This window comes from Acomys russatus, chromosome 2 (genome assembly GCF_903995435.1).
Source record: "Acomys russatus chromosome 2, mAcoRus1.1, whole genome shotgun sequence".
Taxonomy (NCBI): Eukaryota; Metazoa; Chordata; class Mammalia; order Rodentia; family Muridae; genus Acomys; species Acomys russatus.
In genome coordinates, this window is record NC_067138.1 from 81795662 (window position 1) to 81807920 (window position 12259).

Consider the following 12259-nt stretch of genomic DNA (forward strand, 5'->3'; position numbering starts at 1 on the left):
TTTTCTTTTGACCACTTACACACATATGCTGTGGCAAGTATGTGTCTACACTAACTCATAAGAACACACCACACACACATACACACACACACACATACACACACACAAAGTTATAAAATTCTAATTCAAGGTTTATTTTAGAGAATAATGGTTGGTTAAAAGGCTTTCTATGAAATGTTCAATAAGCACATAAAAGATATTCAACATCTCTAACCATCAAAAGCATGCAAATTAAAACTTCAAGATTATATCTTGCTCCAAGCAGAATGTCCACCATTAAGGAAACAAGTGACAACGCATACTGGTAAAGATCTGGGGAGAGAGAAACACTGATCTATCATAGGGCAAATAAAGGCAGCCAATATACAATAAATTTGGCAGTTTTTCAAAAATGAAATTACCACATGACTCAGTTATACTAACCCTGGGAACACAGCCAAAGGGTTCTGTATTGTTCCATTGAGATGACTGTATATCTACGTTTATCCCTGCTCTTTTTACAACAGCAAGGGAATGGAGTAAGTGTAGATATCCATCAAGTGACTAACGGATGATGAAAAAGTAGTACACATGTTCAATGAAATCTTATTCAATCATAAAGAAAAATGAAATAATGGGATTTGCAGAAAATGGGATGAACTGGAAAGCATTATATCAAGTAAAATAACCAAGTCTAAAAAAGATAACTACCATATGTTCCTCTATGTATGGGTTCTAGCCTTTGTTAAATAGTTTTTTCCAGATGGGAATATACGTGGATAAAGGCCAGCAATATAGTAAGGGGATCTAGATAATTTGAAAAACGAGGCTTTTTTTTTAATTAAAAAAGATGAATAAACAAAAGCTGAAGTCACAAAATGCATATCCAACCAGGTAAGTGACGAAGAAAGAACAATTCTTTCCTTATTTGGAAAGGCATTGGTGAATACATGAAGCTCAATGTGTATTTTGTAAAGCCTTTATTTTATTTGGAGTTTCATTCATGTTTTTATGATTCAAAGACACTAATATCTTCATTATTTCATGCAGTATAGGGACCATGCAAGCAAGAGAAACTGGTGATTCTCACATTCTAATGAAATGTTTGATTGTGGGGGTGATTGTGTGATACTTGCGCAAAAGCTTTTCCTCATTAGCTCTGGTTTTCATAGGTTCGTTTCATACAGAAGGGAGATCCAATTACTCTCCTTTTATTTCTTCTTTTTTGTTTGTCTAGATTTTAGTTTTGCTTGAATATTTGGCAGCTGTTAGGAATGACTGTACATGTGTGCATGTGCATGAGCATGTGTGTTTGTGTGTGTACGTGATTTAGAAAAATGAGATGGCATCATTTCCTATAGATGCTGACTTAGTTGTCCTGTTTTACTGAATATGAGAATGCCGTTCCATAGCCTGGATTTTTAAATCTTTAAGAAAAAGCAAAATATTTTATTTTTCTTTTATTGAAAATAAATTATTTTCTCACATTTTATATCCTAATTACAGTTTTTCTCCCTCTATTCCTCCCAGTTCTTCCTCACATCATTTCCAGTCCACAGCCCACTTACGTTCTGTCTCTTGTTAGGTTTCTAAGGGATAATAATAAGATAAAACAAAATAAAACATAATAAGATAAGACCAAGCCAAAACCAAAACCATGTTTTATACTATTATGTTTGGGGGGGTTCCTAATAAGTTTTAGTAGGAAATACTTATTTTTAAACCGCAGATTTTATTCCATATGAATGAATATTCATTTTTTGTGTCTTTACTGCACATTTCCTGCTAACCCTTTGCCTCACCATTTGTTGAGTGGAGCAGAGATGACTTGTGTGACTATAAATATTACAAGAAGAAACTGGTTTCTCAGAGACCAGAATATTCCTCTCTAGGAGGGAAGTTTCTAATGGGATGAATTTATGTTATTCTTCCTCCTAGTGGCTGCCCTTATAAAGGAGATGGTTTTGTCAGTTATTTTCGGACTGATCATAAAGACAGTCACTTATATGTGATACTTATATATGTATCTTAGCTCCAAAATTTGAGGCATCTTATACTCTTTTATCATTGTTTTCTGTTTTATTTTGTTTTTTCGAAACAGGGTGTTTCTGTGTAATTCTGGTTGTCCTGAATTCACTTTGTATACCAGGCTAGCCTAAAACTCACAGAGATCTACCTGCCTCTGCCTCCCAAGTGCTAGGATTTAAGGCATATGCCACCACTGCATGGCTACATTGTTATTTTGTCATTGTGAATATTCTATAGAACAGTAAAATGACTTAGGATGCAAACCATTGAATTTATGTCTAGAAATATAGGAATAGAATGGCTATCTCAAATTTTATTCTAAATTTAACGCTATGGAAGGTAACATAAGAATGACACCATTGAATTCAGGTAGTTTGCATATAGGTTCAAGGGTAATCACCTACCTTTATTCTCCCAGGGTCACTCCAGGGCAATTCATTGAAAGTGAACAAAAATATTAAGTGTGATTTTTCTTTTTACACATAAAAATTATTATTATTGTTACTCAGAGCCAGATTTTAGGAAAAAAAAAAAAACCAAACCAAAACACTGTATTAGAAAACTGGAAATAACTGCCTACAAAGGAATGCAGATCCTGTCACAGTCTATACTCAATCCAGTCCTATTGTAGCAGAGTCTGTGACATCAAGAAGGGAATGAAAATTATGTAGCTTTAAATACACAGAAAAATCATGTCAGCTTTCTCAAATAGCATCTGGACAAAGTAGTTGCTACTTTATGAAGAAACCTGCATAGTCTTCAAGGGAGAAAACAACATATTTTTTCCTTAAGAGATAGGAAATACATTATGCCAAACATCAATGCCAAAATTAACCACATGAGTGGAATCCCATAGATTATATAGTACAGACACCTGGTATAGTTTAACTACCATCTTGACAAGATTTAGGAGCAAAGATTTTCTGGTTATTAGGAGCTGTGGACTCTCAAGGTACACTGCCTAAGATTTGAATCTTGATGAAGTTTACTAGCTAGCTATGTGCCCTTGTGCCAATTTTAAATGGGGAAATCTTTTTTGTGGGGCAGAGAAATCACCATTTTAATGAACAAGAGTAAACTGTACATAGTTCACTTTATCCATTCTTCAGTTGAGGGACATCTAGGTTCTTTGCAGATTCTGGCTATACAAATAAGGCTGCTATGAATTTAGTTGAGCAAATGTATGGTGGAACATCTTTCAGGTATATGCCCAGTTACTTGAGGGGGGCTTTTTCCCAATTTCTTGCAATAGCACCAGATTGATTTCCAAAGTGGTTGTACAAGTTTAAACTCCCACCAGCAATGGAGTAGTGTCCCTCTTTCTCCACATCCTTTCCAGCATGTGCTGTCACTTGAATTTTTGATCTTAGCCATTCTAGTAGGTGTAAAATGTAATGTCTGAGTTGTTTTGACTTACATTTCCCTGATGACTAGGGATGTTGAGCATTTCTTTAAGTGTTTCTCAGCCTCTCAATATTCCTCTTATGAGAGTTTTCTGTTTAGCTCTGTACCCCATTTTTAATTGGGATACTTGGCTTGGTGGTGTTTAATTTTTGAGTTATTTATATATTTTGGATATTAGACCTTTGTCAGATGTAGGGTTGGTGGAGATCTTTTCCCAGTCTGTAGGCTGTTGCTTTGTTCTGTTGACAGCATTTCCTGCCTTACAGAAGCTTCTCAGCCTCATGTTGTCCCATTTATTAATTGTTGACCTTAAGGCCTGGGCTGTTGGTGTTCTCTGTTCAGGAAGTTGTCTTCTGTGCCAATGAGTTCCAGGCTCTTTTCCACTTTTTCATGTAACAGATTTAATGTCTCTGGTTTTATGTTGAGGTCTTTAATCCACTTGGACTTGAGCTTTGTGCATGGTTATAAATATGGGTCTACTTTCATTTTTCTACATGTAGACATCCAATTAGACCAGCACCATTTACTGAAAATGCTGCGTTTTTTCCCATTGTGAGGATTTGGCTTCTTTGTCAAAAATCAAGTGCCCATAGGCTTGTGATTTTATTTCTGGGTCTTCTTTTGATTTCATTGATTAACCGGCCTATTTTCATGCCATCCATACTGATTTGATTACTGTTGCTCTGTAGTTCAGCTTGAGATCTGGGATGGAGATTCCTCTAGAGGATCTTTTATGGTACAGGATTGGGTTTGGTATAGATTTTTGTATGTTGATGCAATATATTTGTATATTGTAAATAAGTATAAATTTGATACATTGGTATAGAATTAAAATTTAAGATTAGTCTTCACACATATTACATATATTTCTACTCTAATATGAGCTATTGTATCCATACAACTCAATTAAAATACAAGGTTTATTTCCAATACTTTGAAAGTGCTATTGCAGGTGGTTTAAGATATTTAAGTAATACAAGACAATTGTTAGTTGATTAAATTATGGTCAGGTCAATTACTTGTCTATTTTTATCATAAAAATATACATCCTAGGTTTATCAGATAGATATGATTCTGTAGGTAGATAAAGGAAAATATTTAGATAGGGTTTTTACAAATCTCAGAGACCTACAGAATCTAACATTTGAAGATGTTTCTATTATTTTAAAGATTCTTTGACAATAAGACATGTTAACTTCTGGCAACTCCTAGCCTACCTCAAAGAAGATGATGAGCATCAATGAACCTCCTTATGGAGATTGTTTCAAGTGTGGCAAATAAGCCACTGGGCAAAATGTCCTCATTTCTACCACAGACAGAATTCTGCCTAAAATGGGTAAGCTTGAGTGGAGGAAAAGTTGATGGCCAATTTTTGCCTAGATAGGTTAAGCAAGTCCTCAATAATTCCTGCCTCACAAATATGTTTGTCAGATGTACTGGGACAGAAGGCTAACGGTGATTCTCCAACATTTTTGAGAATTTTGGGTGACTGATCAGCCAGCTAATTGTCTCTGTCATTTTTTCATTTCAGAAGCTGTTATCCTACACATCTGGTTTACTCAGGTAATTAAGTTTTATTCCTTCTCAAGTCTCTCAATTCTCTGATGGGATTGAAGACCAGATAGATTAGTTTTACAATTAAGCTTAGTTGTTTAAGGGGTAAGTTATTTTTAGGTCTAGATAGATATTTTAAATGGATAGAGATGAGATATGATAGATATTGATTTACAGTCAGAATTTTAGACTCACCAAGATAGGAAAACTGTTTTCTTCAAGGATGACAAATGCCAATCACCAAACACTATGAATGTACCAATCATATAATTTCTGATTGTTTGTGGTTCTTCTTATTGTATATAATGTATTGTCCTTATGTGTAAAAATAATAAAAAAAGACTGTACTGGGAAGAATAAATTTAGAGTTTAATTTTTTAGGACATAAAATGTCACAATAGAAAAATAACCATAGACTTTAATTACTTGGGGCTTTACATTTTCATAGGAATTTAATGTGGGGACTGGAATCATCCCTAATAATATGATAAGAGAAACTTATTTTGTAATTTGGACATTATTTTTAGTATTTTTATATTATAGAATCATAAGCATTTTGTTATTGGATGAAGGTTGTTTTGACCTGGAAAATGCTCTCAGTGCAAGAAACCTGCTGTCTGTTCAGCAGGAGGGAAATACTATTAAATTCAGGAACCTGATACAGGACTATCACTTTAAAAAATTCAGGGATTTGAATATATATTTTTTTCTTTGTATTCACTAATATAAAAAATTGGGGGAAATCATCATTTTACTTAATTTGTTTTGTAATCAGTAGACTCCTTATTTTGAATGGGGTCAAGATATGAGAGAGAAGAGAGGGATTTTATAAACAAGTATTTATTTTATTTATTGTTTGTGTGCATGTTTTTCTCTTTCTGTCTGTTCATATGGTTTATGTAACAGTAAAATATGTAAGCAAAACATGCAGGAAAACAAAGCATATTTGTTTTAATGAGACTGGCTTACTTCATTTAATATTATTATCAGCAGCTGCATTCATTTTTCTAAAAATGACACAACATCATTCTTCTTTGCAGCTGAAAAAATTCCATTGAGCATATACAGGTGGAGGTAATCCTTCTCAGGAACAGTCAAAGGGGAGGGGAATAAGGGGAAAATGAGAGGGAGGGAAGAATGGGAGGATACAAGGGATGGGATAACCATTGAGATGTAACAAGAATAAATTAATAAAAAAAAAGAAAAAAATTTCATTGTAATTGGGAGAGATAACTAACACTAAAAGCCTTTTAAAATGTCATCTGTAAACCCATTATAGTAAAAGCTTCCTAAAATATATACACATATAAACAGAGTTGAAACGGTGTTATCCTATAGTGAGGGGCCAACTTGATAACATATCCTATGAAATAAAAATCTCCAGTACCAGGAACTGAGTATCTCATTTTCACTTGTTGAGCAATGGGTTGTCATAGACCCCCAAATGTTACATAATATGGCCATTGCTTTTGGTTATTCTCCAGAAATTTATGATAAGACTCTTTTGATGAATACCTCATACTTGAGTAATAACCTTGGAGAAATAAAGTGCATATTGTTCTAGATGTTTCTTCTCTACTGAATAACTTTCATAGGGCTGGAAGTTCTTAGGCACTCTATCAGAGGAGAAAGGTAATCATTGGTCTCACCCATCTGTGAAGTCTGTCATTTACAATTATGAGGCTTGTGTGGCAAGATATGCCCACTGGTGCAATAGTGGTACAAGTGTTATAGATATAAGCAATAGCTTTCTGAATGGATTAAGGCCTGCTCCATAACATTCAACATGTATCTGACACTGTTAGTCTGGCCAAGAATTTTTTTCTAGGTAGGTCATAAGTCATACTCCCTAGAGAAAAATTTTCTACAGTTATTCTGTAAGTAAGCATAGTATTAAAGTGACTTCCACTGGCATTTTGATATTTCTGTAAATTAGTACATCTCTCAACCTTCTAAGAAAATTTTTCTTGCTGTAGACAAGATTTAATACAAAGACTCAAAACTAAGCAAGATGTATAAAAAATATTCATAATATTCAGCCCCAACTGAGACATTTATACAATACCTTCTACACCAAGGATCAAGATTGTTTTCAGAAGTGGAAGTACAAAAATTGTAAGAGAAAGAGATGGTGGTTTATTTGAAAGAAATATAATGTTTCTAAATACAATAGAGCAGATGTACATATGACCTCATGCTGATTGTATGGTGGGGGACATATAGTAATACACTTAAGTAAAGAGATATTAAGGTTTCATAGCCTGTGAGAAATACATGTGGTATGATTTTTGGTATATTGATCACACTTCAGGATATGCTCCACATTAAAGAATTGTTGGTTAATACAAACAGGACTCAATGTGTTTATAAAAGGAGAACAAGAGCAGGAAGAAAAACCCAAAGTTAGGTGGGTAGAAAGGTGGGGTGGATATGAGAGCAGCTGGTAGTTGGGGCAGGGGAATACATTTTACCTATCATGTTTTCTGATGCCAGACACATAACTTGTTTCCATAGTTACTGTAAAAAAAATGCTACAATAAACATTAATCAGGGCAAGTGTCTCTATGACATATTGACTCAGGAGTAAATATGCAGGAATTGTATATCTGAGTTAAATATGAATTGTATTTTGGTTTATTCTCTCTCTCTTTCTCTCTCTCTCTCTCTCTCTCTCTCTCTCTCTCTCTCTCTCTCTCTCTCTCTCTCTCTCTCTCTCTCTCTCCTAGATTAGTTTACATTCTCAGCATCATTCATCTCTTCTAATAGCCTTTTAATAACTGCCTCTAGTATGTTCCCTAGCGACTGTTGCAGACCATGCCTGACTGTTACTTGTCTTCTAAAATTCCAGGAAATATCTGTCTTATACTCAATTCCATCTTCAGATTTAAACTGCATGCACTCACTTTATGAATTTTACTTGATAATTCATCATTTATTGGCTGCTTACCACTCTGCTTATATCCCCCCCATTTTTTTTTATCAGTATATCTTGTAGTTATCTTCCAGATAAAACCTCTGGAACTTCAGTCTTTGTCTCATTGGCTGCATCTGGAATAACTCAAGCTAAGATAATATACAAAACGCACCTCAAAGTCAAATGGAGAACAGCTTTCTCTGAATTTGTGAACTATTTCTACCATAATTTACTATATGATGATGAGTGGTATATGAGAATTTTCATAAGGATGTGAAAACCAGATAAAGGTTTCTTTTCTTAGATTAAGGGTTAGCATACCTTTTCAGCAATGAGTCAAATAGTAAATATTTTAGGAATATTGTTTATGCATTTACTTTTATATATTATTCTTTGTGTATTATTTATTATTATAAAACTACAAAAGACATTCTCAGCTCTCAGGCCACATATGGGTTAGATTTGGCACACAAGCTGTACTAGGGAAGATGCTGGCTTCACAACATGTCCTTGACCCAGACATGAAAAGCTAGCCATTACACATGCTTTCACTCTTTTCTTGCCTTTTTTTTTCTTTCACACCAATTTATATTCATTCAGAATTCTAGAATTTGTGCTCTGAGACAAAGAATACTTAAACAAGGTAATGGTACAAGTTTAAAAAAGACAGAAATTCATGGACTTCCTTTTCCTCTTAAACTACATGAAAGCTTTTTCTTTGAGGCATGGGAAGACTAATATTTTAACAAAAATACTGATAAAGCAGTTCAAGAAACTCAACAAATCTAAAGGGGATTGGCTTTGCTGTTATGAGTCATTCTGTATCTTAAGTCTGTTCTACTTTAAATATGTTTATGTGTCAAAGTAGAATTGCAGCCATTATAATTTTCATGGTGATTTCACACCACTATAAACATCAAAGGAAGGAGTCCAAATAGGGTGATTTATTTGAGAAATTCCAGTATATGTCATTTTAGGGCAAGAGTTCATCATTACATATTTAGTAAGTGACAATGAGGAAAATTTCAAAGTACCATATACATGTGAGGTTAGAGAAAGAACAGAAGCGGCAAATATTCTAAATGAGATTTGTAAATCCCAAATAAATAGTTGGGCAACTGTAATGATGGTTAGTAGGTAAAGTACTTGCTGTGCTGAAGTGAACAGACCTTATGTGAATGTCATTTAAAGTAGTATTTGCCTCTAACCACAGATGTGCTTGGGGAAGAGACAGGAGGATCTTAGGGGCCCCAGAGTTGATCTAATCCAGCCCAAAATGGCAAGCTCCAGGTTTAGTCTGAGACTCAGTGAAAAAAAGCAAGCAAAGAAACCAAACCAACCAACCAAACAAACAAAAAAACTAAAAATAAGGTAGAGAAACAATTCAGAAAGATATCCTGATATCAATCTCTGGCTTACATAAATGCACACACACACACACACACACACACACACACAGAGAGAGAGAGAGAGAGAGAGAGAGAGAGAGAGAGAGAGAGAGAGAGAGAGAGAGAGAGAGAGAATCTATTTCTTTCCTAACCCAGGTAGACTTAAAGCCTTTTGAAACCAAAGGAAAAAATTCTTTTCACCACTTGGTAGTAGTTCTTATTGTATCTCTGTACTACTTTACATATCAGTTTATTTTTCAATTTCCATTTCTTTCTCATAAAATTAAATAATAGGAATTTCTAAACTCCATTACTTGAGGTCAAGCAGTTTGAAATGATATCATTTCCTTTTTAAATATATTATTAATTTATTCATATTACATCTCAATTGTTATCCCATCCCTTGTATCCTCCCATTCCTCTCTCCCTTCTATTTTTCCCTTACTCCCCTCCCGTATGACTGTGACTGAGGGGGACCCCCTCCACCTGTGTATGCTCATAGGGTATCAAGTCTCTTCTTGGTAGCCTGCTACTCTTCCTCTGAGTGCTGCCAGGCCTCCCCATCCAGGGGACGTGGTCAAATATGGGGCACCAGGGTTTGTGTGAAAGTCAGTCCCCACTCTCCACTCAACTGTGGAGAATGTGGAATGATCTTCCTTGCTCACGGATCAGGAGAATTAACATGGTAAAAATGACCACCTTACCAAACAATTTACAGATTCAATGCAATCCCTATCAAAATACCTACACAAATTTTTAAGGACATTGAAAGTTAAATTCTCAACTTCATATGGAAAAACAAAAAACCCAGAATAGCTAAGACAATCTTGTACAATAAAAGATCCTCCGGACAGGATCCTAGTCCTCCTGATCTCAAGCTGTACTATAGAGCAACAGTAACTAAAAGAGCATGGTACTGGTGCAGCAATAGGATGGTTGATCAGTGGTATCAAATCGAGGAGCCAGAAATGAACCCACACACATATGGTGACTTGATTTTTGACAAAGAAGCCAAATCTATTCAATGGAAAAAGGATAGCATCTTCAACAAATGGTGCTGGTCTAACTGGATGTCTACGTGTAAAAAATGCAATGAGACCCATATTTGTCACCATGCACAAAACTCAAGTCCAAGTGGATTAAAGACTTCAACATAAAATCAGAGACACTAAACTGGTTAGAAGAAAAAGTGGGGAAGAGCCTGGAACACATTGGCATAGGAGACAACTTCCTGAACTGAACACCAACAGCCCAGACCTTAAGGTCGACAATTAATAAGTGGGACCTCATGAGGCTGAGAAGCTTCTGTAAGGCAGGAGACACTGTCAACAGAACAAAATGACAGCCTATAAACTGGGAAAGGTCTTCACCAACCCTACATCTGACAAAGGTCTAATATCCAAAATATATAAAGAACTCAAGAAGTTAAACACCAACAAACCAGATAATCCAATTGAGAAATGGGGCACAGAACTAAACAGAATTTGCTGATATTTAAAATAAGTTTTTTATGAGATTATAATATAATTACGTTTACCTTTCCATTCCTTTTCTCTAAAGCCTTCAATATATTCCTCACTACCCTCCTTCAAATTCATGATGTCCTTTTACACTCCTATTGTATGTTTATAAGTATATGAATATACATATGTATTTCTAAATATATGCTGTTCAGTTCTGTGTAATGGAACTTGTATTTATTTCTTTGGAGCTGACCATTTGACTCTGGACAACCAGTTGCCATGTTCTTTTCTAATGATTTCTTTTTTGATAGAGACAATTGGATGAAAGAACATAAACAAAAAGAATAAAAGTATAAATGGAGAAGAATAACACAGACATGATTTTTATTACTAGAATTCATTGCCCATACGTAGTTGAAGTTTAGATACTGAGCTGATTAGTTTTTTCTTGCCAATATGACCAAATCCTACAGTCACCTGGGGAGAGAAAAATTAAATTGAAGAATTGCCAAGGTCAGATTGGTCTCTGGATATGTCTTAGAGGAATTTTCTTGATTGATTATCGGTATAGATGAGCCTAGTCACTGTGGGTGGCACTAGCGATGAAAAGGTGAACTTAGACTGTGTAGGGTCACTAGCTGAGCAAGAGCTGGTGGTCAAGCAAGAAGCAATCTCTCTCTCTCTCTCTCTCTCTCTCTCTCTCTCTCTCTCTCTCTCTCTCTCTCTCTCTCTCTCTGTTTCCCTCTCTCTGATTTCTGCTCTATGGTTGTGCCACCTTATTGGAAATGTTAGTGGAAACAAAGCCTTTCTTTCCTTAAGACACTTTTGGTTATGGTTTTTTTTTTCACAGAAAAATGAATAAAAAAACAAACAAATGAACAAAAACTAATATAGCCATGTTTGACTTTCAAAAGTTCTCCTCAGGATTTCATTTTATTTTCATCTTAAGCTAAGAGTATTGCTACAGCATGATGTACCTAAGTGGATCAAGACTTTGTAAAAGTTATATTTCTTACTGATAAATAATGATTTAATGTTAATAAATACCATATCCTTGTACATAATAGTTTATCAAAGATAATTTTTAATTGAAAAATAAAATTATTCATATTACATCTCAATTGCTATCCCATCCTATGCAATTTCCCATTCCTCCCTCCATCCCACTTTCACCCCATTCCCCTTCCCTATGACTGTGACTAATGAGGGGCTCCTCCCCTTGAATATGATGCTAGGGTACCAAGTTTCTTCTGGGTAGTCTGCTATCCTTCCTCCGAGTGTCATCGGGCTCCCCATCAAGGGGACATGGCCAAATATGGGGCACCAGAGTTCGTGTGAAAGCCAGTTCCCAGTCTCCACTTAACTGTGGAGAATATCCTGTCCCTTGACTAGGTCTGGGTAGGAGTTTGATGATGACTGCACTTATTGTCCATGGTTGGTGCCATAGATTGAGCAGAACCCCTGGGCCCAGATTTAACCATCATAGTGTTCTTCTTGTAGGTTTCTAGGACCCTCTGGATCCATCTATT